Source organism: Trichechus manatus, unplaced genomic scaffold, assembly GCF_000243295.1.
Source record: "Trichechus manatus latirostris isolate Lorelei unplaced genomic scaffold, TriManLat1.0 scaffold00126, whole genome shotgun sequence".
NCBI lineage: Eukaryota > Metazoa > Chordata > Mammalia > Sirenia > Trichechidae > Trichechus > Trichechus manatus.
In genome coordinates this window covers 4586494-4613578 of record NW_004444062.1, presented here as the reverse complement: position 1 = coordinate 4613578, position 27085 = coordinate 4586494, and the positions used below count along the sequence as shown (strand labels likewise).

Sequence of the window (27085 nt, the reverse complement as noted above, 5' to 3'; positions counted from 1 at the left end):
AAAGAACCAGCTTTTGGTCTTGTTAACTCTTTCAATTGTTTTTCTATTCTCTATTTCATTTAATTCTGCTCTAATTCTTATTATTTCCTTTCTTCTGGCGCCTGAGGGCTTCTTCTGTTGCTCTCTTTGTACTTGTTCCAGTTGTAGGGTTAACGTTTTGATTTTGGCCCTTTATTCTTTTTGGATGTGTGCATTTATTGCTATAAACTGACCTCTGAGCACTGCTTTTGCTGTGTCCCAAAGTTTTTGGTAGGATATGTTTTTGTTCTCATTTGATTCTATGAATTTCTTTATTCCATTCTTAATTTCTTCTATAACCCAGTAGTTTTTGAGCAAGGTGTTGTTCAGTTACCACGTGTTTGGTTTTTTTTCTGTGCTTTTTCTGTTATTGATTTCTACTTTTATGGCTTTATGGTCAGAAGAGATGCTTTGTAGTATTTTGATGCTTTGGATTTTGTTAAGGCTTGCTTTATGGCCTAATATGTGGTCTATCCTGGAGAGTGTTCTATGTGCATTGGACAAGAAAGTATACTTGGCTGCTGTTGGGTGGTATATGTCTATGAGATCAAGTTGGTTGATTGTAGCATTTAGCTCTTCTGTGTCTTTGTTGAGCTTCTTTCTGGATGTTCTGTCCTTCACCAAAAGTGGTACGTTGAAGTCTCCTACTATTTTGTGGAGCTGTCTCTCTCTCTTTTCAGTGCTGTTAGATTTTGTTTTATGTATTTTGGAGCCCTGTCGTTGGCTGTGTAAATATTTATTATAGTTATGTCTTCCTGGTGTATTGACCCTTTAGTCATTATATAGTATCCTCCTTATCCTTTGTGGTAGATTTTACTTTAAAGTGTATTCTGTCAGTGGTTTACATTGCCACTCCAGCCCTTTTTTTTTTAGTGTTGTTTGCTTGATATATTTTTTCCATCCTTCAAGTTTTAGTTTGTTTGTGTCTTTAAGTCTAAGGTGTGTCTCTTGTAGAAAGCATATAGATGGATTGTGTTTTTTTATCCTTTCTGCCACTCTCTGTCTCTTTATTGGTGCATTTAGTCCATTTACTGTCAGCGTAATTATTGAGAGGTATGAGTTTAGTGCTGTCATTTTGATGTTTTTTTTTTGTGTGTTGTTCAGTTTCTTTGTTCCCCTTAACTTTCTGTGCTGAGTCGTTTTTCTTTATGTATTTTCTTTTCATCTTTTTCATTGTTGAAATTGATTTTGTATTTGCTGAGCCTTTATATTTTTCTTGTTTTTTATTTTGACTTGCAGGATTGTTAGTTTCTTTTGTGGTTACCTTAATATTTATGCCTATTTTTCTAAGCTTAAACAAATCTTTTATTTCTTTACATTGCCTTGACTTGCTCTCCATATGAAAAATCTATGTCTACATTTTTTAAATCCCTCTTTTTCATTTGAATGTTGTCATCTTTTACATACTGACATCTGTTTCCCTATTTTCAGTGTTACAGCTTTGATTTATTTTTGTGACTTCTCTGTCTAGGTTGATACCTGGTTGCTCCCTCCTGTGTTCTAGTCTTGGGTTGTTAACCGATGTTACTGATTTTCTAACCAGAGAACTCCCTTTAGTATTTTTTGTAATTTTGGTTTGGTTTTTGCAAATTCCCTAAACTTCTGTTTATCTGGAAATGTACTGAGCCTCTACTTTTACATACGTTCATTATTTTAATCAGGAAAGTAGATATTATTGCCCCCTATTTGAGAGATGAGAAAACTGAATCTTGGAGAGCGTAATTTTCCCAAGGCCACAGAGCTTGCAGCTGTGGTTGAGTGTGAGACAGGTATATAATTTTCTAAGTGATAAGTCTGTTGATACTCTTTATTACTCACTATCCAGTTTCCACCAGATTTAAAATCGAAAAACACAGGAGTTCCAGCATATGTTGTTCCAATTTCTTTTACTAAAGTTTTTTAAGAATGCTATTCTAAAATTAATTGAGAATGAAAACAAAGTATTTATCAGCTATAATAGAGAGGAGGAAAAAGTCCTTAAAGAAATGTTTCCTTTTGATTTGCCATAGGGCTGTGTCATAAGAGTAATGCTCACTCATTCTCTCACTCAGCAAATATCCATGGAGTGTTTATTTTGTACAGGGCTTTGAGTTTAGCAGTGAGGAATACAAGGCTGAATAGGAACCATAACCTGTCCTGAAGGAATTGATGATTTAGTAAGGGAGATTATAAATATGTAAATAATTATAATCAAGCTGAATGCTCCAAGTCAGAATCAAAGTATAGGAATTCAAAAGTGGCATAGATTACTTTTGGGTGGGAGAAAATCATACTTATGTTGTATATATAAACTTAAACAAGCATAGTTAGAATTTAGCAGTTAAAAAGACCAATGATCACTACTATAAAAGGTTTATTTATGATGCGTTGGAAATTTTATTAAAAAAACCCCGACATTTTCTAAAATATAAACTTTATTATTTCCTTAAAGGTCAGTCTTTCATCTAAAGAAAGGCCAGACTTCATCTTATTTAAAGTGTTAAGTAGTAGGCATTCTTGCCATTCCTAAGATTCATCTGGCATTTTAGAGAATTAAATATTGTAACATAACCATTTGTAATATAACCAACTGGAAAACTACAAAGAGCAGACTGTGAGCAGGAGTAGCACCCTTGTATTTAAGGTAAATTGAGATAGTAAATAATCCAGAGATTCTTAAATTTCTTCGTTGAAATGAAAAGATACAGGATCTTGAATAAGAATGAACCGGATAAACAATCTTTGAATAAGAATGAACCGGATAAACAATCTATTTATCCAACATAGTTAACCTAATGCTGATGTCTTATCCTTTAAAAAATGTGTTGTACGTTTCCTATTGGCTTAGAATTTAAACCAATAAGAAGGAGGAAATCTTTATAAATATTCTCAAATGAAGGCTGGCTTTGTGAATGTTGAGTAAAGATTGCTCTGTTCTTTATTGGAGTTTGACTTTCAGAACTTATGGCATTGTTTTTCTTTATTGACACAGTAAGCAAACTTTTTTATATTCAGCCTGGGAGACCTGAAATATATTTTCCAACGTTAAGAACACTTTATTTCTTATTGTTCAGACTTAAGATGTGAGGAATCCTTAACAGATGTTTAAAGGAAACTCAGAAATTTAAAGGCCTTTTATTATTATGGTGAACACATTCCATATTAACAAAATTGATATTAATTTGCCAGACTTGTTTGAAGTTTATAATTGCTGGAGTTCTTTCATTTCTAAACTGGCCTACATTACTGTTATTAGTCTCTTTTAATGTTTGTTCAGAGGCAGAGCTAATGTTAGGCTTTCTGCAAAAGCTATTTGTATCTTGAGATTCTGGGTATCCATTGTTTTTTTACAAATTTAATAAAAGCAAAGGTAGTTGTATTGAACTATTGGGACTCAAGGGATCTCTGAAAAATACCATCATACAGAGGAAAAAAAAATTTTTTCTTTGCATTTTTCTCTGTGTGGGCGGTATTATCAGAAAATTTACCAACTCAAGGTTTCTGCTTAAATGTACGGCTATTACTGGTTTCTAGAAAAACCACTAGAATGTTCTCATCCAGTGTGACTAGGTGTTCCTACTAGACCTAAGAGAAGATAAAAATCCACCCGCACTTTTTCCAAATTTTTATTCCGTTTAAAGCAACTGCCCTAACAAGATGGACAGATAATCTGTCTCTTCGATGCAGAGGAATTATTTGTCATGAGGTTATTTCATTTCTCTATGAAAACCGCTGAAGGTGGAATAAGAAGTAATTGCAAAGGGAGGGAACAGAGCAACCACCACCACCACCACCTCCAGAAAGCAAATGTGAAAAATTTGTGTACCCTGGAAGCATTGAACACTTAACTCCAGAACACTGAATAAATCAGGGAAAGCAAAGGTTAGGGGGAAAAAATGGAGCAGGCTTGGGGGACGGGCTAATACACTGATTGCAAAAGGGAAGAAAATACCGTTGTTTTTTTTGGCACCTGGAATCTCAAGCTCTAAAAAGGAACAAAGGTCAGTGCCTCTGGTAATACCTACAAACACGCACACATTTTTGTGCTTCCGCCAGCGTGTTCAGACTGCACGTTGGCAGAGCCGGAACGTCCCGGCAGCGCCGGTTGGAACCAGGCAGCCTCCGTCTGCGCCGCGACCCCTTTTGTCTGCTGGCTCGCAGGTGGCCGGGCTGTGTCCGCCGCCCGAGCGCGCAGAGAGGCAGCGAGCCGCGCTCCCGGGAGCCTCTCTCGAGCAGTGCCGCGCGCCAGGGGGCGGGGCTCGCGTGCCCGCCACCGCCGCGGCCCTTCACAGCTCTAAGCCAACAGCCCCTATGAAGTAATGCTGAAGCCCGCCTTAGCTCTCATTTCCTCCCCTATCTCGAACAGGGAGTACAAGCTTCTTTTTCTCCTTGCCTCCCCTTCTTTTTCGGGCTTAGGCAAGAGTGATAAGAGCCAGAAACGGCCGTACTTCGCCACCTGCTTATGCTGGCAGAATGTGGAGCCCCTTATTGCCACGCTCACCAGCCAAAACGGCTCCCGCCTTCCCCAAAACCCGACACACTGAAAGGAGCTTGCTCCTCCATGTGACCCCCCTGGCAAGAGAAGGGAGAGCCACTCAGGTTTTTGGCGAGCCTTTGGGGACTAGGATCCGATGCCGCAAAACTGGCCTGGCCGTCTCGTTCTCTCGAGGGAGCGGGAGAGGCGGGCGCGCCCGCGAAGTCGGGGCGCTGGAGCTGGGTGGCCCAGGGCCGGCCCCGCGGGGCGGGTTGACGCGCGATGGTGGAGCACCTGGACGAACCAGAGGTCGCGGCAGGGATCCGGCGTGTGTGGGGGAGGCGGAGGGCGGCGACCCACCTGAGCGACGTGGCAGCCATTCCGTCCGAGACCCCTCCCCACTCGGCCCCCCACCCGCCCTCCCTCGGCAGGCTCCTGGGAGGCTGCTTTTCCGCGGCCTGTCGGAGAGCGGCAGTGTGTCCCCGCCGGCGCGCTCGTCGCGCGTTCCCCCCTTGCCGCCGCCGCTGCTTGCCAACCCAGCGCGCCGCCGGAGAGCCCATTGGCGGCGGCGGGAAAGGGTGGCGGACTCAAGGCGCCGTGCCGCGCACCCGACGAGGCTTCCTCGGCCTCGACGCCCTTCGCCCGCTCCAGGAGCAGGTAAAGGCGGCGGCGGATGGGAAGCAGGGCGGCCGGTCCAGTGTGACGGCGAGGGCACCTGAGGGAAGGGGTCCCGGGCTGCCAAGCTGAGGCGGAGGGCCTGAGGCAGCGGCGGGTGGCGCTGCGACCGAACCCCAAACCCCTGAACGTGAGCGGCTGGCGCCCGCGGGCCTGGCCGCCCGGACCGAGGGGAAGTGAAGCGTCGGTGAGAGGCGGGCCCTGGCGCGCAGCCCGCGGCCGGAGGAGGGCGGGCGCCGCCGTTGCGGCTGCGACCGCTTCTCTAGCCCCCTGGTCCGCAGCGGGGCTCAAGTCCCCGGACACACCCTTGGCACCCGAGGCCGCTCCCAGGTTCGTTCCCGCCGCACTTGACCTTTTGCCCCACCGAGCGCCTTCGGCGTATCCCAGGAGGAACCTTCTTGGAACTTCAGACCACGCTCCTGAGCACGTAGTCCTAGCAAAGCCGTTTATTTATTCACTTCTTCAAATCCAAACACACAGCCACTCACTCACTCCACACTGTCCGAGTTTGAATACTGCGAGAGACATTTCCCTCCTTTGATATCTGTGCGTCTTTCACCCTCGTTCACCCCCTTTCCAACTATGATCCTTACTGGGACCCTTCTTGAACTCTGCTCTCCTCGGGTCCCTCTCCGAGATGTCCCTTTGGAAATCCGTCTTCCATAGAGTGAGTCATTTTACCGGAGACAGAGTTGATCTTCTATGCTTTCTTGGTTAAAACAGTTTTTACCTCCCCTCCCGCCCGCCCCCCCCTCCCCGGCCCCGAAACAGAGCTAGAGTAATACAAAAAGTGTAGGTGCCGGATCCCTCTTAGTGTTGGCTTTAAAGAATCTTCCTTTTAGCAACAGTCTTTAGAACCAAGATCTGAGGTTTGGGGCACGGACAGGTTTGTACACATTCTCGCCATGCAGTGGTTGTAATGTCTCCATAGCACAGTTCTGACTCGAAGGCAGGATTGGCTGGTTTTTCTACTCGACATCTTTAAGCCAATGAACAAGTGATGTTGGCTTGGAGACTGGTTAACTCAGCAAAGATGAGGATTGGTTGAGCTCGGAAAAGAAAACCCAGGAGATCAGCCTGGCTTAGAAAACAATGACTGATTTGCAGCTGCCTCTCTTTTTCTACTTAAAAAAAAAAGTTATCTTTTCATCCCAGCATCAGTCTATCCGCTCCGTTTTTATTGCAGTTTTTCTCTCATGTACCCAGTTCGCTTTTGAAACTCGTCTTAACCCTCATCCCTCATTCTTCAGTTTTCACTGAAAAAATCCTTACACGCTTTAAGAAGTATAAACATCGTATGTTTTGATAAAGAGTGGCTTAATTTTCTTTTTTTACATTGTCCATTTTTAAAGGTCAGAAATTGAATAATCAATAATTTTTACTCCTATGCCAGGGCCTTCATTGTTTAAGTTCTGTGCTAGGATGAGGGCTGCAGCGGTGCCGATGGTGGGAATAATACGAAGGAAATGGTTGCTCTTCTACAATGAGGCTACAGTTAGCTTGTGAAACAAGATTAACCTATAAAACAATTAAAAAACAAAACAAAAATCCAGTACAAATCAGTATACTTAGGAATGTCAGTTTGTGTACCTGTTGACTTTAATAGCTCTTGCAGGGGAGAGTAAAGAGGATGGTAGTGGGTCTAAATTTTGGTAATTTTTTTTCTACATTAATTAATATTAAAGTGGGCATAGTATATTGCCCACCAAAAACCAAACCAAACCCGTTGCCATCCAGTGGATTCCGGCTCATAGCGACCCCGTAGGACAGAGTAGAACTGCCCCATAGGTTTTCCAAGGAGCGCCTGGTGGATTTGAACTGCTGACGTTTTAGTTAGCAGCCGTAGCTCTTAACCACTATGCCACCAGGGTTTCCATATTGCTCACAGTAGAGACTAAATAAATATTATCAGTGTAGGTGTATCTTTTATTTGCAGTTATTATCTAGCCACTTTGGTAATATCCTCTTTCCTTCTTCATGATTCAATGTGATTATGCATATCGTTGATATGCAAAGCAGCAACCATTTATTAGTCATTGTGAATTTTAGAAAACAGCTGCCTTCCCTTCAACTTTTTATATGCAGATTTGAAGTTTTGTGAAGCATGTTTGCCAGGTCAGGCAACAAATCTCAGATATTTGTTATATGCCTTTAGAAGTAGTTTATGTTAGGAATTAAAGAAGAGATTGAACATTTTTTGACAACTACTTTATGCCAGGCATTGAGTAAGGCAAACATCAGTGTCATTCTCAACATCCTCATCCTCATGGTAATAAAAATGGCCATCATTTATTTATATATATGCCAGGCACCGTTTTAAGCACTTATATTATTGTATTTGGAGCCCTGGTGGCACAGTGGTTAAGAGTTTGGTTGCTTACCAAAAGGTCAGCAGTTTGAATCCACCAGCTGCTCCTTGAAACCCTATGGGGCAGTTCTACTCTGTCCTATAAGATTGCTATGAGTCAGTATCGACTTGACAGCAACGGGTTTGGTTTGGATTTTATTATTGTATTTCATTGTCACAACTCTGTGAGATTTGCACTATTTTACAGATGAGGAGAAAGAGACAGAAATGTTAAGTTGCCCAAGGTTACCCAACTAGTATATGGCAGAACCAGGATTCAGTCAAACTTGGATTTTTTTTTTTGACCCCAAATCTTGCTCTTAACACATTTTTTCCACAGCTTTCTGAACCTAAGCCTTTAATATCAAGTGAGTAACTACATTTTCAACTATGTACTGTTTATTCCATGGTAAAGTAGAGGGTTAACGAAGATGAGGGAAACCCTCAATGAGGTGAATTGACATAACAGCCTCAATGGAGTCAAAACGTACTGACAATCATGACGATGGTACAGGACTGGGCAGCATTTCATTCTGTTGTATAGAAGGTTGCCTTGAGTTGCAGCTGACTTGATGGCAGCTAACAACAGCAACAACCCTATGAAATAAAAATAACCAAAAAGCCCCCCCCAAAACAAAAATAAAAACAGCAATTTAAAGAAAAATACTTTCAAGAAAAAAAGGCAGTATAATTGGAACTTGTAAAGCCTTCTTCCTTCCCTCAGCAGAGATGATCAATCAACAACCCACTATGAAATTAAAAAAAAAAACCAAAAAACAAAAACTCCAATTAAGCTGTGACACATCATTGATTCTAGGATGTATCGCAGTTGCAGAAATATAAAAATGTTTATCTTAGAATTGATAAATAAGGTATGTTGGTTTGTCTCCTCAACAGTTTTTTCCCTCCATATTATGAGTATATAGCTTTTAACATTACTCTGAATTTACTTGTAAGTACTTTTCTACGTACCTTACTTACTAAACTTAAAATAAGCCAAGATGGAAAGTTGGTAGGCTGTTGGACGGTAGGCCTGACAAGGCTTGGGGAGTGTGTTTTACCTTCTTGCCCCCTGAGCATGACTCTCAGCATTGCCCTCCAGAAATTATTAGTACCTTTAGATTAAAGTTAATCAGTTTGTGCTTTTTAAACTCATGAGATAATGTCAAAAGTTAAAAGACCATTTTATGCATAAGGGGGAGTAATCTGGCTAAACCAGCTAGATTTTTGTATCTATTAGTCAGTAGAATTACTGGATCAAACAGCATGACCCTACATGTTGCACTTGCCACGTTATTGGCTCTGGGTGTAAAAATTTCATTAAATTGCATTAGGCTGATGGTGGACACTGTATTTTTCTAAATCTGGATTGCCTGTTCATATCCTTTAGTATCTGTTGGGTCTAGCTGTTTTTCTTATATCTTACAGTAAGTGCCAAACATATGATTATTAGCACCTGTTTTCTTGTAAATATTTTTCTCTAATCTGATGTTTTCCTTTTTGGTTGTTTTTAATTGTCGGAAGTTTAAAATGTTTATTATGCATGAATCTGTCATTCTTTCGTCATTGCTTCATTCTTCCAAATTAAGAAATTTCATTGTTTACAGATGTGATAATCAGTTTTTTCTAATTTTTATGAAATCCGATTATATTTTAACTCTTTAATCTGTCAGAATTTTTCAGTATAAGGTATGACACCACTTTGTTTTACAACTACTATTAAATTGTTATAACATTATTCTATTTTACCCTTTCGCTTTGGAAAGCCTATCTTATTATATGCAAGTTTCAAGATACATTGAGGACTATTTCTGGCTCCTGACATCTCATTGTAATTCTTTGATATATTTTTGTACTTCCTGCTTAATTTTATTGTTACTTTCATAATGTGCTGTAATATTTAGTGGAGTAAACTTCTCCCATGTGTCTTTTTTTTAACACATATTTTGTGATTTATCTCTATTTATATTTAAGAATTAGTTTGGAAGACTGACATGAATAATATTTTTTTTTTTGCTCTGAAGTATGGCATAACTTTTTGTTTCTTTCAAAAAATTTTGCTTTCTGCCTTTAAATTTATTGTTTCTTCTATCTGGAATGCCTTCACTGCCCTCCCTGTCCTCCTCCCTATTTCAAGATCTAGGTTGAATTTGTTGTAAAGCCTTCTTCCTTCCCTCAGTGTAGATAATCACTCCTTTGTATTACCTCTAAACCTTGTATATGCTATCGTTATGCACTTATTACAGTGTAGAGTCACCCTCTGCACCCCATCTTTTCCCTCTAATAACTGTGAGCTTCTTGAGGGCTGGGACTGGGGGACTGAATCTTACTTTTTTTTTTTTTGTCAGCACCGTTCCCACCATACTGTAGGTATGTCTGTATTAAATAAATATTGGCATGACTGAAGGAGATATTTTACTTTTAATAATATTTTCCCCAGTTACCATCTAGTTTTCCTAATCTCTAACACAAAACTTTTTCTTGGTAACTGGTCTCCTACATCATCCATCTTCACAACATGTCCATTTGGATATTCCCACAGGTACCTTAAACTCAGTATGTCCCAAAACTGTAGTCATTGTCAACTTTTCTTCTTCTATGTCCAAACCAAAAAATACAACAGACTGCCTCTTTTATCTCTTCTCTAGAGGGGAAGATTAAATGAGATAATGTATGTCTGGCCCTTGGTAAGAATTCAGTAAATAGTACCAACTACTAATAAGTCTCTGGGTTGTACAGATGATCAACTGAAAGGTTGGAGGTGCAAGTCCATCCAGAGGCACCTAGGACGAAAGGCCTGGCAATCTGGTTCTGAAAACTCAGCCAGTGAAAACCCTAGACACACACACACACACACACACACACACACACACACACACCCCTACACACACAGACACTCACACACACACACAGTTCTATTCTAACTCACCTGGGATCACCATGAGTCAGAGTTGACTTGAAGGCAACTGGTTGCTAATAACTCGGCAGAAACATGGGGTTTTCCTTGTCCTCTTTTTCCTCTCACATTCTGATTGATGACTGTTAGATTCTTTCTCTTTAATGTCTCTTGACTCTGTTCCGTTTTTTTCTATCTCTAGTGTACCACCCTACTCTGTGGCCATCATTCTCTCTCACCTAAAATACTGCAGTAGCCTCCTTGTTGGTCATTCCTGCTTCCAGTCTTGCCTTCCAATCCATTTTTTCTACTCTAGCCAGAGTGATCTCACATATTTGAGCATGTAACTCCCCTGCTTAAAACCTTTTCTTGTGGCTTCTCATTGCCTCCAGGATAAAATCTGAACTCCTTAATTTGGCATGACAGGATCCTCATAATCTGGCTTCTATTTACCTCTTCATCCTCATCTCCCATCAATGTTCCCCTTGCCCTTAATGCACTAGTCATATTCAGTTACTTGCATTTCTTCCTTCAGATCTAAATCTAGGCTTGAGTACAGAGGCTCCCCTCTGTCTGGAGTGCTTTCGTTGTTCCTTCCTCCTCTTTGATTTTGTTAACTCATACTTGTCTTTCAGGTCTCATTCTAGTTGGTAACTCTAGAGGAAGAGAAAGCCTTCTCTGATGTCTCAAGGCTGGATTATATGCACCTCCTATTTGTTTCTCTACCACTCTTTATTTTCTCTTTTTTTTTGACATTTTCCACCCTATATTCTCTTATCACATTGTAGTTACTTGCTTATTTGTCACCATGTACTGGTTGGGTGTAAGAAAGGAAAGAGGTAAATTGACTATCTTAAAAAATAATGTGATTCGCATGGCATGTATTTAAAAGGAAATTAAATGGTAATTTTGGGTTTAGCTGGTAGTGTTTAAGGGAAAGAGACACTGTATCTGATAGATGAACGTTCTTTAAGTCAGGAAACATATACTAGGCCATTTTACAGCCTGCGTGAAAAACATCCATTGACATCTGATATATCCAGTTTCTCTATTAGTTAGGACTTTTGTAGATTGCAAGTGACAGAAATACAAGTTGAAGTACCTATGAGAGAAGAAGTTATTGGTTCACATAACCATACAACAAAAAATTGTATGGGTAGAGCTGGCCATGAGGAGCTGGAGTGGGAGCTTGCTTATATAGTTGGTGCTTTCCTGTACTTACAGTCTATACATACTGACTTCATTTCTCCTACTGCAGATAAGCTTCTTCACGTGGTGGGATACGATTCTTAGTAGAGCCTCATGTCAGAGGCTGTAGATAGATTTGGTTTCATGCCCATCCCTCGACCAATTCCTACAGCTGAGGGGATGAGGTGCTATGATTGGTTCTGTCTAGGAGATGTGATGTGCTCACTTTTATGGCCAAGAGTCAGTTAGCAGAAAACAGACTTCTTCTGGTGGAGTGGTGGGAGTGGTGGGGAGGGGAAGAAGGTGTGCTGGGCAGACACAAAGAATATCTAGTGTAATTATTTTTTTTTATAATTTATTTTGTTGTTGTTGAGAATATACACAGCAGAACATATACCAATCCAGCAATTTCTGCACGTACAGTTCAGTGATATTGATTACATTCTTCAAGTTGCACTATTCTCACCCTCCTTTCCGAATTATTTCTCCCCCACTAACATAAAGTTACTGCCCCTTAAGTTTCCTATCTAATCTTTCTAGTTGCTGTTGTCAGTTTGATCCCATGTAGATAGATGTTTAAAAGAGCACAGTGCTCAAGGCAGACATTCTTTACTAGTTAACTTAACTATTGTTTGTTTTAAGAAGACTTCATCTAGTATAATTCTTAACCACCTTCTGATAGGAATTCATTTTCCTAGGTATTTTATTTGTGGGAAGGAGATGCACCTGTGTATTCCAGGCGCAAAAAAGGCAAGTCCAATATTTTAAAGAACTTTAATTGACTTTTTGATTTGTGCTGTCATATAACAAAAATTTACTGAGCTCTTGTGTTCTAAATAAGACATTATCTGCAAGGTACTTAGAATCTAGTAGTTTAAACAAATAATAAGTACAATTAAGTTTTAAAGCTGCTAAGAACAAGGTATGCCTAAGGGAGCTGTGTCTAAATCGGAGTTTGGGATAGTGGAAAACTTTCCCAAAGGAAAGCTAATTGAGACAAGAAGTATGGATTGGGTGGAAGCTGGGTAGAGGGGCTTCTGGGTGGAGCAGGTATGAGATATGGAGAGGTGAAATAGGTACCTTGTATGGGAAACAAATAATTAAATACAGGTGGAGTAGAGAGTTATCTAAGGAGGAATGAGGGAAGAGGAGGCTGGGGATAGGTAAGAATATAGATCATAGAACTATTTGGGTGCTTTTCCAAGGAGCATGAACTTGATCTTGAAAGCTGTAGAGTATCATTGAAGGATTTTAAGGTGGATGTATCAGGCTTGAAGTGCCCATGGAATATCCAGGTGGAAATGTCTGTCAGGCAGTTACCTATGTTAAAGTTTGGGAGAAAATTCTTGGCTAGAGTCACAATTGTAAGTATTGAAGCCCTAGGTTTGGCTGGACCCAGAAAAAGCATATAAAGTGGGGTAAAAGATGGGACAGAGCCCTAGGGAACAGAAAAGAAGGAATCCATGAAGGCTGAAAAGGAGCAAGCAGAGAAGACAGGAGATGTAGGGGATAGTAGCCAGATTACATTGGGTTAAAGAGTCAAGAAGAAGTAGGAAGCAGAAAGAATGAATGTAAACAATGAATGTAAACTATTTTAAGGAACTGATCTGTATAGGGAATATTAGGAGTTTGGTTAGACTGAATTAAGAGTTTCCCTGATCATTATCAATTCTGGGGACATTGAGAAAATCAAATTTCTAGGCAGTTTTTCCAGTGCAGGAATTTGAACTGTTTAGAATTAGAATTAAAAAAAAAATTATTGTGGTAAAATGTGTATAACATAAAAGTTACCATTTTAATCATTTTTAAGTGTACAGTTCTGACATTAATTACTTTCACAATGTTGTGCAACCTTTACCGCTATCTGATTCCAAAACTTTTTCATCATCCCAAAGAGAAAAATGCTGTACTCATTAAGAAAAACTCCCTGTTTCCCCCTCTCCCCAGTCCCTGATAACCTCTCACCTGCTTTCTGTCTCTGAATTTGCCTATTCTAGATGTTTCATATAAGTGGAATCATACAATATTTATTCTTCTGTGTCTGACTTATTTCAGTTATGTTTTCAAGGTTCATCCATGTCGTAGCATGTATCAGAACTTAATTTCTCTTTATGAGTGAATAATACTCCATTGTATGTATATAACATATTTTGTTGTCCATTCATCTTTTGATGGACACTTGGGTTGTTTCTACCTTTTGACTATTGTGAATAATGCTGCTGTGAACATTGATGTACAAGTATCTGTTTGAGTCCCTTCTTTCAGGTCTTTTGGATATATATCTAGGAGTAGATTGCTGGGTCATATGGTAATTCTATGTTCAATTTTTTCAGGAACTGCCAAACTTTTCCACAGTGGCTACACCATTTATATTCCTGCCAGCAATGGATGAGGATTCCAGTTTCTCCACCTCCCCTCGCCAACACTTGGCAATTTTTTGTTTTGGAGTTCCTGGGTGGTGCAAACAGTTAACGTGCTGGGTTGCTAACTGAAAGGTTGGAGGTTTGAGTCCACCCAGAGACACTTCAGAATAAAGGCCTGGTGATCTACTTCTGAAAAATCAGCCGTCGAATACCCTGTGGAGCACAGTTCTAGTCTGACACACCTGAGGTCGCCGTGAGTTGGAGTCCATTCATGGGCAACTGGCAACGGTAGTAGGTGTGAAGTGGTATCACACTGTGGTTAGAATTAGAACTTTTAAAGACAGGAAGTAGGGGATGGAGACGTTTTTGGTGAATAGTGGTTGGTAGGCAAGAAATGGTTGTATAGAGGGAGTGCATGTGATATAGGTACAGTCAGTCATGTTGGAGAGTACAGAGTACCTAGCGGAGTGTTTTGCACATAGTTTCTGAAGCTATAGAAAGATAGACCCAGCAAAGCTGTTTTGTCTAGGGACCCAGAATTGATTATTGATTGATTATTGATTGTTGTAGTAGTTAATAATATAGTAGGTAGTTGAATGTGTAATTGTAATAAGTTTAGTTCACTTCTCAGTCTTTGTATTTCTGATTTTCTTTTCTGTTCTTTTTTTTTTTGCGGACTCGATCTCTTGAGTGAACATTCTCTTTCACCGCTAAATCACTTTCTCTTAGTTTTTATTCTCTTAAAATGCCCTTTCCTTTTTTTCTTTCCCTTCTTTTACACCATGATTAAATTTTTCTTATTCTTCTCAGTACACACAGGGACAGATAATGTGTATATAACCTTTAAGATACAGAATGTCCTGTGCTTTATGAAAAGTTGACATATTTGAATTAGAAATTTTGAATTAAGGGTTGATATTTGAATTACAAGAGGATTTTCTACTTATAGAGAGATTCTTATAGTGAATTGAACATGGTTTTATTTATTCAGTCATTTTAGAAATAAACGAATTTGCTTGAAGAATGATGTTAGTTGCCACTGAGTTGATTTTCAAGTCATAGCAACCCCATAGCATGGTGCATTTTAAAAATTTTTATTAGGAAAGTGTTTAGACATATAGAAAAGTAGAATAGTATGTTTAACCCAGATTCAGAACTCATTGCTTTCTAAATTCAATAATTGTTAACATTTTTCTATATTTGCTTTGTCTATATGTATATAGGAGTCCCTGGGTGGCACACATGGTTAAGCACTGGACTACTAACCGAAAGGTTGGTGGTTTTAACCCACCCAGAGGTGCCTCCAAAGTAAGGCCTGGTGACCTGTGTCTGAAAGGTCACAGCCTTGAAAACCCTATGGAGCAATTGTACCTTGCACACATAGGGTCGCGGTGAGTTGGAATCTACTTGATGGCAACTAATAACGAGGATAATATGTAATATTCATACCATATTCAGATTTCCCTGATTGTGCCAAAAACATCTTTTATTGCTTCTTTTTATACCAGGTTCCAATCAAGTCATTGCATTTGATTGTTACTGCTTCTATTTTTTAAAATACAGAACTGTTCTTTTATCTATCCTCCTGCCCTCATGATACTGACTTACTTGTTCTGTTGAGAACGTCCCACATTTTGTTTTGCTGATTGTTTCCTCGTGGTGTAGTATCTATCCTCCATAGTACTTGTAACTGGGAGTTAGATCTAAAGGTGTGATTAGATTCAGGTTAAACATTTTTAGAAGAGTACTTCATTTAGTAATGCTGTGTACGTCATATTGGTTCGTATTAAGAGGCATATGATGTCTGGTTGTCCCAGTCTTGTGATGCTTTGTTTGATCTCTGGGTTAAGGTGGTGACATCCTGATCATTTCATTGTAAAGTTATATTTTTCCCTTTGCATCTAGCAAGTAATCTGTGGGATGGTACTTTGGCACCAGGTAAATTCTTCATCAGCTTTTCACCTAATGACTTCAGCATCCATGAATGATTCTTGATGATGAATCAGCTACTTAATTAAGGGTTACAAAGTGGTAATTATTTTTAAATTCTATTTCAGTAGCTAAGCTTTCTTCTCTAAAGAAGAGATTTTCCTCATCAACTAGGGCTATTTTGTTGAAATAACTTAAAAGGCAGAGTAAATGCTTAGTTCTTTCCTTAAAGCAGCCATTTTCAGAGTCACCTCCAGTGGTGGCAAATGAGGTCTTTCTTGTCTTTTTTTTTTTTTGTTAGTGGCTTTCTCTTTGGAATATCATATATATACATACATTTATATTATAAATATTATATATTTTTGGAGTTCATTTGATTTTATTTAAGGATAATAGCTTGATAAAATTTGTCATATACATGCTTTTTTTTTTTTTATAGTAGGAATACATTATGTTGTATAACAGGAAGAGCTGTAGAGTTTACAGATATCAACTGTGGTCTGTTTAGCATGTTGATAATGTCAGTGCCAGACAGAAGGTAGGTATTATTTTAAAGTTACAGAGCATGAACCCTTTAAACATAGATTTTCGCATTTTTATTTACACATTTAAGTAGTTTTAAAAACACCTCTCATGAGCAGGGCAAGTTAGTCACATAGATTTTTATTACTATAGTTTCTTAAAGAGCTTGTGGTGTTATAAAATGATGTTGATGCAGAGAGTCTAAAGATCTGAATTAAAGTCCTGTTTTTTCCATTTGACGTGTGCTTTGTTTTTCTACTTGTAGGATGCCATTTCCTGCTCCTTCGTATTTTATATATTCTTGACCATCCTCAAATATTATTTGTGTACCTGCTTTATGTATGAGGCTGTGCTAGGTTCCAGAGAGGGAGTATATGTCACAATCATGTTCTCAAGGAACATGACTAATTGGAGAGATAAACACATATAGATGAAAATATAAGTCAGTAAAACTAACAATGTGAGCCTCTAATATAACTAAGGAATGCTGGTACTGGCAGTAAGTAGTGAAGGATTATAGAGGAGAACATGTACCTGCCATTCTTTGGCAACTGACTTTTAATATGTCTTGGAGACCTTTCTGGTTTCTATGTACAAAAAACAAACAAACAAAACAAAACACCAAACCCATTGCATTGCCGTCGAGTCGATTCTGACTCATGATGACGCCATGTGTCACAGAGTAGAACTGCTCCATAAGATTTTCTTGGCTATAATCTTTACAGAAGTAGATTGCCAGGTCTTTCTTCTGTGGTGTCACTGGTTGGGTTTAAACTGCCAACCTTTAAGTTTGTAGTTGAGCACAAACTATTTGCGCTACCCGAGGACCTGGTTTCTGTATACGGATACCTTACCGTTTTTAACAGCTATGTAGTATTCCAAAGGGTGATTTTTCCATGATTTATTTAACCCTACTCTTATTTATTAATATTTACAATGTCTCCAATTGTCAGTTGTAATAGTTCTTATGATAGATGTGTTTTAAGATTATCATTTACCTTAATTTGGTTACGTTTTCTACAGATACTGTGGTTTTTAGTGATATATCCTTAGCACTTTGATGGGATTTAGGAAATACCTTTCCCTTAGCAACAGTACACTTAAAATTGTCTTTTAGGTAGCTTAATCCCTAATAAAGATTGATTGTATTGGTTCTTGTTATCATCTGTTTCTGAGGGAGATGTTTTCTGATCTTGTGTGGGATTATACGTTGTTTGGATGTTTGGGTCCTGTAACTTCCCTATATATTCTTTTTTGGAATATTTTATTGTTTTTGGTGAAAGTTTACATAGCAAATTAGGTTCCCATTTAACAATTTCTATACGTATTCTTCAGTGACATTGATTACATTTTTCACAGTGTGTCAGCGTTCTCATTATTTCCATTCTGGTTGTTCTGTTTCTATTAATCTAGCTTCCCTGCCCCCCATTACCTTCTCACCTTTGCTTTAGAGTAAATGTTGATGTTTGGTCTCATATAGATGATTATTTAAAGGAGCACAGTACTCACAGGGATACTGTTTATTTTATGAGCCAATCTGTTATTTGGCTGAAAGGTGACCTCTGGGAGTGGCTTCAGTTCCAAGTTTAAAGAGTATCTCAGGGCAGTAGTCTCGGTGGTTCCTCTAATCTCTACCAGTCCAGTAAGTCTGGCCTTTTTTAGGAATCTGAGTTTTGTTCTACATTTTTCTCCCATTCTATCTGGGACCATCTATTGTGTTCCTGGTCAGAATGTTCAGTACTGGTAACTGGGCACCATCTAGTTCTTCTGATCTCAGGATAGATAAAGCCATGGTTCATGTGGGCTATTAGTCCTGTAGACTAGTTTCTTCTTTGAGTCTTTGGTTTCTTTCTGTTTCTTTCCCATTGAATGGACTTTGAACCTTTGTTGAAAATCAGCTGTCCATAGATGAATGGATTTACTTCTGGGTTCTCAGTTCTCTTCCACTAGTGTATGTGTTGGTCATTGAACCAGTACCAGGCTGGTTTGTTTACTGTGGCTGTGTAGTACGTTTTGAGACTTGAAAGTGTGAGACCTCCTACTTTGTTTTTCTTTTTCAGCGTTGCTTTGGTTATTTGGGACCTCTTTCCTTTCCATATAAAATTGGTGATTAGTTTTTCCATTTCATTAAGAATGTTGTTGGGATTTGGATCAAGATTGCTTTATATCTATAGATAGCTTTGAGTAGTATTGACATTTTCACAATGTTAAGTCTTCCAATCCATGAGCATGGAATGTTCTCCATTTATGTAGTTCTTTTTTAGTTTCTTGTGGTTTTCATTGTATATAGCTTTTATATCCCAGATTAGGGTGGCGCAGTGGTTAAGAGCTTGGCTGCTAACCAGAAGGTTGTCAGTTCAAATCCACCAGCTGCTGCTTGGAAACCCTATGGGGCAGGTCTGTTCTGTCCTATAGGGTCACAAAGAATTGGAATTGACTCCATGGCAGTGGGTCTTTTGGGTAGGTTTATTCCTAGGTATTTTATCCTTTTGGGGACTATTGTAAATGGTACTGTTTTCTTGATTTCCTTTTTGGAATTCTCCTTGTTAGTGTAAAGGAACCCAACTGATTTTTGTGTGTTGATCTTGTGCCGTGCTGCTTTGCTGAATCCTTCTATTAAATCCAGTAGCTTTCTTGTGGAATCTCTGGGATTTTCTGCATATAGGATCATGTCATCTGTGAATAGGGACAGTTCTACTTTTTCCTTTATAATTTGGATACCGTATATTTCTCTTTCTTGCATTATTGCTCTGGCTAGGACTTCTGGTACAATATTGAATAAGAGTGGTTATAATGGGTATCCTTGTCTCGTCCCCATTCGCAAGGGGAAGGCTCTCAGTCTTTCTATATTGAGAATAATGTTGGCTGTTGGTTGTGCATACATGCCCTTTCTATTATGTTGAGGAATTTCCCTTCTGTTCCTATTTGGCTGAGAGTTTTTTATCAGGAAAGGGTGTTGAATTTTCCCTATATACTCTTTATAGGGAGATTTGTTTTTCTAACTTTTTTGATGGCTTTAAAGAGCTGAAGTATTATTAAAATATTCCTATTTGTTTGTTAGTATCAATTTTTTCAGGCCTGTATTTCCTATATGGGTGATATTGGTAGTTAATGGAATATCTTTCTTGATTGCTATAGGAATTTATTATTTTCTGGATTTTTTTTTTCATGAGGATAAGCTGTTTAAAATGAGTAGTCCCTATAATATACTCATACTGGTAGCCACTGTGAGTCAGAATCGACTCAACGGCAGTGGGTTTTATAATATACTACATATAACATATTTATTTATAGAATGCTACGGGATTTTTTTTCTCCCACATGGTTGCATTTTTCTAAACTCAATAGCCTTCAAAAATGAACACCCTCTGATAGGGTTTTTTTTTTTTTTTTTTAAATTGTACTTTAGATGAAGGTTTACAGAACAAACTAGCTTCTCATTACAAAGTTAGTACACAAGATATTTAATGACATTGATTAACAATCCCATGACATGTCAACAGTCTCCCTCCTTGACCTTGGGTTCCCTATTACCAGCTTTCCTGACCCCTCCTGCCTTCTAGTCCTGGCCCCTGGGCTGTTGTGCTCCTTTAGTCTTGTTTTGTTTTATGGGCCTGTCTAATCTTTGGATGGAGGGTTAACCTCGGGAGTGACTTCGTTACTGAGCTAAAAGGGTGTCTGGGGGCTATACTCTTGAGGTTTCTCTAGTCTCTGTCAGACCAGTAAGTCTGGTCTGTTTTTGTGAGTTTGGATTTTGTTCTATGTTTTTCTCCACCTCTGTCCAGGACCCTCTATTGTGATCCCTGTCGGAGCTATCAGTAGTGGTAACTGGGCACCATCTAATTGTACTGGACTCAGTCTGGTGGAGGCTGTGGTAGTTGTGGTTCATTAGTCCTTTGGACTAATCTTTCCCTTGTGGCTTTAGTTTTCTTCCTTTTCCCTTGTTTCTGAAGGGGTGAGACCAGTGGAGTATCTTAGAAGGCTGCTCACAGGCTTTTAAGACTGATAGGGGATATTTTTATAGTGTTATATTGATGATGTGGTTTTCAATCAGAAGGGTTTGAACGGCTTATTATTGGTACGTCCATTTTAATGGCAGTACTGACCATCGCCATATCGTTGTTCATGTTCATTCTACTACTATTTATAGATCTTATGTTTACCCTGGATTTTTGTTTTTTAATGTTTAAAAGAATCTATGTCCTTATCTGTTAAAAAAAGCTAGAGTTTTAAGACCTCTACTACTTATTCTGAAATATTTTGATGATAATCAATGACCTAGTATTTATTGATTGTATTCTGTATCAGCTTAAGTTGAATCATAGAGGTAGAAGGGCTTGGAAAATGTATATGTGAAATTTATATTCATAGTAGTATTATTAATGAAAATTTTTATTATTTATTTTTAGGTTCTTGATTTGAGCCAGTCCTTGCACATTTATCCATAATATATCAAACCCTACTTGCCTATCCTTATTTCCCACAGCCCTTCAGAATGTATTCTCTATTGATGTGTATCTGAAGAAACTATTCAAACACGTTTAAACTAGTGTATTAATAAGGTTCTCATTACAGAAAAGGAGCCCTGGTGGTGCAGTGGTTAAGAGCTCAGCTGCTAACTGGAAGGTCGGCAGTTCAGATCCACCAGCTGCTCCTCGGAAACCCTATGGGGCAGTTCTACACTGTCCTATAGGGTCTCTATGAGTTGAAATCGACTCAGTGGCAATGGGATTTTTTTAAATAGAAAAAGGAAGATATGCAAGATCAGGTGATAAAAGAGTTAAACATGAGCATCACTTATAGGGGAAGAAGTGAGATTGAAATAAACTAGATATACAAAGTAAAACTGATAATTGGGGAATAGTGTTAGCTATGTTTTTTTTTTTTTTTGGTGGGGGGAGGTGAGGAACCCTAGTGGTGCAGTGTTGGAGCCCTGGTGGTGCCGCAATGGTTAAGAGCTATGGCTGCTAACAAAAGGTTGGCAGTTCGAATCCACCAGCCACTTCTTGGAAAACCTTATAGGGCAGATCTACTCTGTCGTATAGGGTTGCTGTGAGTTGCAGTTGACTCAGTGGCAATGGGTTTGGTTTCGGTTTGGTGGTGCAGTGGTTAAGAGCTTGGCTGCCAACCAAAAAAGTTGGCAGTTCAATCCACCAGCTGCTCCTTGAAATCCCATGAGGCAGTTCTGCTCTGTCCTGTAGGGTCTCTACGAGTCAAAATTGACTCAGTGGTAACAGGGCAAGCGTTTTATACATTAGAATTTCTTCACTGTGTTAAACATTACTTGTTTACTCAAACTACCTATATGTTTAGATCTTTTCCCATATATAGGTGGACACAATGAAAGAAGGGGGTAGAAGTGATACATGTAGCCTGCAAGCTGGAGAAAGTATAGAGGGAAGTCTAAAATTCAGCTTCAATTGATAGTAGTATTGCTGCTTTTTTTCCTGATAATGAAAAAAAAGTAATATTATAGGTCATTTGGAAAATACATGTGGTATGTAAAAATTAAAATTATTATAATTCTACTACACAGAAATTTCCTTTCCAGTCTAATATTGCAGTCTAATATTCCATCTAATCTAATCCAGTCCCATTGAGGTGTATGTTTAGATTATATTTAGTTTTGTATCTTGCTTTCTTTTCTAACATTGTCTTAAAAAAATTGCAGTTAAATATTATCCAAAATTTAGTCTTAAATTGCTGCATAAATCATCATCTTAAGGATCTAAAGAGGTATTCTACTAGTGGACTCTAACAAACCTGGGCTCAAATCCCAGTTTTGCCACCTAAAGCTGTGTAGCTGTAAGCCTGATACTTACATTTTCTAGTCCTTAATTTCCTTATCTGTAAAATAGGTATACTGATACCCATTGTTTTAAGAATTAAATGAAATCATGATCTTAGCATTCTAGCTGGCATATGTTAAGTATTTAATAAATTTTACTTCTTCCAGAAATTATTTTATCATTCCCTCCTTGATAAATATTTAGTTGTTTTTCACTTTTTCTTTCTTAGAAATAGTCTTGAACATTTTAATGTAAATATTTATGTAAGCCTGTGATTGTATTTTACCCTGAAGTTCTAGAAGTAATCTAAATAGTAATACGTGTAATCTGAATTCTTTTGATACATAGTACTGGTTGCTTTCCAGAAAGGTTATGCCCTTTTATACTCATCACAGTGTATAAGACTTCCTTTTTCACCATAACTTTCCAACAGTGACTATTATTATTTCTTAAATTATATTTTTTATTTAATAGGCAATGCAGCAATATTCTCTTTTAATTCCATTTGTTTATGGTGAGGTTAAACATTTTTTATGTTTATTTATTTATTTATTTTCTTAAAATTCTGTTCCTATTGCTTGTCTGTTCTGGGTTCTTGTTTGCCTGCCTTAACCCATCATTCATTCAGCAGAAATTATTGAGTGCTTACTATGTGGTAGGCATTGTTTTAGTATGTAGTATTTAGTTTAGTGATGACAATACCAAAGTGAACAGAATAGACAAAGGCTTCCACCCGCAAAGAGCTTACTTTTAGTGGCAGGATATAGAGGCAGTAAACAAATATCTAAATTATAGAGTGAGAACTACTTTGGAGGAAAAAAATAATGAAGCAGAGACAGAGAGAGAGGGGGAGAGAGAGGAAAAGAGAAAGAGGGAAGGAAAGGAAGAGAATGTGTGTGTGTGTATGTGTGTTTGTGTGTTCGTTTGCATGCTCAGTGTTAAATAGGTCAGTCAGGGAACACCTCACTATGAAGGTGCCATGAGTAAAGTCTTGTAAGGTGTGAATCATGTAGATATCTGGAGGCAGTTCATTCTAGGCTAGGAACCAAGTATAAAGGCCCTGAAGCAGGCGAATGCCAGGTAAGTTTAAGAAAGAGCAAGAGGGGAAAGCAGTAGGAAATAAATTTGAGAGAGTTATGAGGTGTTTAGGTATTTAGGGTGTTAAGGCCATTTTAAGAATTTAGACTTTTACTCTGCATGAGATGAACTGTTGGGGAGATTTTAAAGCAAAGGAATGACCTAATTTGATTTATGATCTACAGAATTCAACACAATCTCTGCCAAAATTCACCTGATTTCTTTGCAGAAATTGACAAGCTAATGCTAAAATTCCTGTGGAAATGCAGTCGGCCATTAATAGCCAAAACAATCTTGGAAAAGAAGAACAAAGTTGGAAGATTCACACTTTCTGATTTAAAAACTTACTATAAAGCTACAGTAATTAAGATAGTGGATAGGCATATGGATCAATGGAATAGAATTGAGAGTCCAGCAATAAACCATTAACACTTACAGTCAATTGATTTTCTGCAAGAATGCCAAGAAAATTCAGTGGGAAAAGAGTAGTCTTTTCAACAAATGGTGCTGGGACAACTGGATATCCACCTGCAAAAGAATGAACTTGGATCCCTACTTCACACTGTATATAAAAATTAACTCAAAATGGATAATGTAAATGTAAGAGCTAAAACTGTAAAACTCTTAGAAGAGAACATAGGAATAAATCATTGTGACCTGGGTTTAGGTAGAGGTTTCTTAGACTGACACCAAAAATATAAGCCACAAAATAAAAAAATAGATAAACTGGACTTATTTACTTATATTTAAATAGATAAATAAAAATGTTTGCATTTCAGAGGACACCATGAAGAAAATGAAAAGTCGCTGACAAAATGGGAGAGGTTAGATTTCTTTCATCAAAGTTTTGTATTTTCAGTATACAAGTCCTATACATGTTTTGTTAGATTTATACCTAAGTAATTATCTTTTAAAGAACCTGGGTAGTGCAAGTGGTTTGCGATCAGCTGCCAACCTAATAATTGGTGGCTCCTCAAAAGAAAGGCCTGGTGAACTGCTGCTGTAACTATTACAGCCAAGAGAACACTATGGAGCAGTTCTTCTCCAACACATGAGGTTGCCATGAGTCGGGGGCAAACTCAACGGTAGCTAACAACAACAATTTAAATTTTAGGGAGCAATTGTGAATGGTATTGTGTTTTTGATTTTGGTGTCCATATGTTCATTGGTAGTATATATAAATACAGTTGATTTGTATTTTTATCTTGTATCTTGCAACCTTACTGGACTCACTTTCTAGTTTTAGGAGATTTTACAGATTCCTTGGAATTTTCTATATAGACAACCATGTTGTCTGCAAATAGGGGCAGTTTTATCTCTTCCTTTCTGATCTGTATGCCTTTTATTTCCTTTTCTTGACTTGTTGCACAAGCTACAACTTTCAGCACTATGTTGAATGAGAGTGGTGAGAACGGACATCCTTGCCTTGTTTCTAATCTTAGGGGGAAAGCATTTAATATTTCACCATTAAGTATAATATTAGTTGTAGGTTTTTTAATAGATGCTCTTCATCAAGTTGAGAAAGTTCCCCTCTATACTTATTTTTCTGAGTTTTTATTATAAATGGGTGTAGAATTTTGCCAGATGCTTTTTCTGCATTGATTCATATGATCATGTGATTTAACCTGTTAATATGGTAGATTACATTGATTTTGGAATATTGAACCAATCTTGCATCCCTGGAATAAGCTCCACTTGATCGTGGTGTATAATTCTTTTTACATATTGCTGAATTCTATTTGCTATTATATATCTATTGCTGAATTCTATTTCCTTTTGTAAAGCATTTTTGTGTCTGTATTCATGCGGGATATTGGTCTGTAACTTTCTTCTTTTGTACTTAACTGTCTTTGTCTCTTTTGGTATCAGGATAGTGCTAACTTCATAAAATGAATTGGGAATTATTGACCCCTTACATGTTTTCTGAAAAGATGGTATAGAATAGTGTTAATTCTTGTTAAAATATTAGGTGAAATTTCTAGTGAAACCATTTGTGCATAGAAATTTTTTTTTTTGAGTTTTAAAATTATGAATTCAATTTCCTTAAAAATCATAGGGTTATTATTATCTGTTTCATTTTGGGAAAGTTGTGATAGTTTGTGATCTTTGAGAAATTGGTCCATTTCATCTAAGTTGTCAAATTTTTGTGTGTACAGTTGTTCATAAAAACTTGTTCCCGCTGAGTCAATTCCTGCTCATGGTGGTTCCGTGTATGTCAGAGTAGAGCGGTGCTCTATAGGGTTTTAATGACCGATTTTTTGGGAAGTAGATCTCCAGGCCTTTCTTCCAGGGTGCCTTTGGGTGGATTTGAACCTCTAACCTTTTGGTTAGCAGCTGAGCGCTTTAGCCATTTGTACCACCCAGTGACTTCAAAATTGTTTGTAGTATTCCATTATTAATATTTTTTGATGCCTCTAAGGATATCCATCATGATATTGGTAATTTGTGTCTTCTTTCTTTCTTTTCTTTGTCATTCTTGCTAGAGGTTTGCCGATTTTATTAATTTTTTTTCGAAGAATCAGCTCTTTTTTCATTGATTTGTCTCCATTTTTAATTTAATTAATTTCTGCTGTTTGTTATTTCCTTCCTTCTCCTGGCTTTGGGTTTATTTTACTCTTTTTCTAGATTCTTGAGGTGGGAACTTAGATGATTTGACACTTTTCCTCTTTTCCAATGCATGTAATTAATTCTATAAATTTCCGTATCATTATTGCTTAGCGTGTCTTACACATTTTGATATGGTGTGTTTTCATTTACACTCAGTTGAATGTATTTTTTAATTTTCCTTGAGACCTCTTTTTGACTCATGGATTATTTAGAAGTATGTTGTTTAGTTTCCAAGTGTTTGGAGATTTTCCTGTTAATCATTCTGTTATTGATTTTGATTTTAATTGCATTGTGGTCTGAGAACATACTCTGTATGATTTTAGCTCGTTTAAATTTGTTGAGGATTGTTTTATGGCCCAGAATATGATCTATCTTGGTATATGTTCTGTGGGCATTTTAAAAGAGTATGTATTCAGCTATTATTGGATGGAGTGGTCTATAAATGCCTCTTCCAAAAAAACCAAACCCATTGCCATCGAGTTGATTCCTACTCGTAGTGACCCTATAGGACAGAATAGAACTGCCCCATAGGGTTTCCAAGGCCGTAATCTATATGGAAGCAGACTGTTACATCTTTCTTCTGCAGAGCGGCTGATGGATTCGAACCACTGACTTTTCAGTTAGCAGCTGAGTGCTTAACCACTGTGCCACCAATGCCTGTTAGATCCTGTTAAATGATGTTGTTCTTAGGTGCCATTGAGTTGGGTCTGACTCATAGCGACCCTACGTGCAGCAGAATGAAACACTGCTTGATCCTGTGCCATCCTCACAGTCGTTATGCTTGAGCCCATTGTTGCAGCCATTGTGTCAGTCCATCTTGTTGAGGGTCTTCCTCTTTTTCGCTGGCCCTCTACTTTACCAAGCATGATGTCCTTCTCTGTCCTGATAATTTGTCCAAAGTATGTGAGATGTAGTCTTGCTATCCTTGCTTTTAAGGAGCATTCTGATTGTATTTCTTCCAAGACAGATTTGTTCGTTCTTTTGACAGTCCACGGTATATTCAGTATTCTTCTCCAACACCACAATTCAAAGGTGTCACTTCTTCAGTCTTCCTTATTCCTCATCCAGCTTTCGCATGCATATTGAAAACACCATGGCTTGGGTCAGGTGCACCTTAGTCTTCAAGGTGACGTCTTTGCTTTTCAACACTTTAAAGAGGTCTTTTGCAGCAGATTTGCCCAGTGCAGCACGTCTTTTGGTTTCTTGACTGCTGCTTCCATG

General features: G+C 38.3%; 1 protein-coding gene across 3 annotated transcripts in view; it reads left to right on the top strand.

Moving 5' to 3' along the window:
* The first annotated feature begins 5027 nt into the window (after positions 1–5027).
* N4BP2 (NEDD4 binding protein 2) overlaps positions 5028–27085 on the top strand; it is a 104057-nt gene continuing 81999 nt past the window's right edge. For 2 of the 3 annotated variants that reach the window (XM_004384658.2, XM_023738930.1), the window contains exon 1: positions 5028–5128. The gene's annotated coding sequence lies outside the window, so the exon portion shown is untranslated. Of the gene's footprint in view, positions 5129–14213; positions 14236–27085 lie in introns of those variants that run through there. The other variant, XM_023738929.1, reaches the window with a different exon arrangement.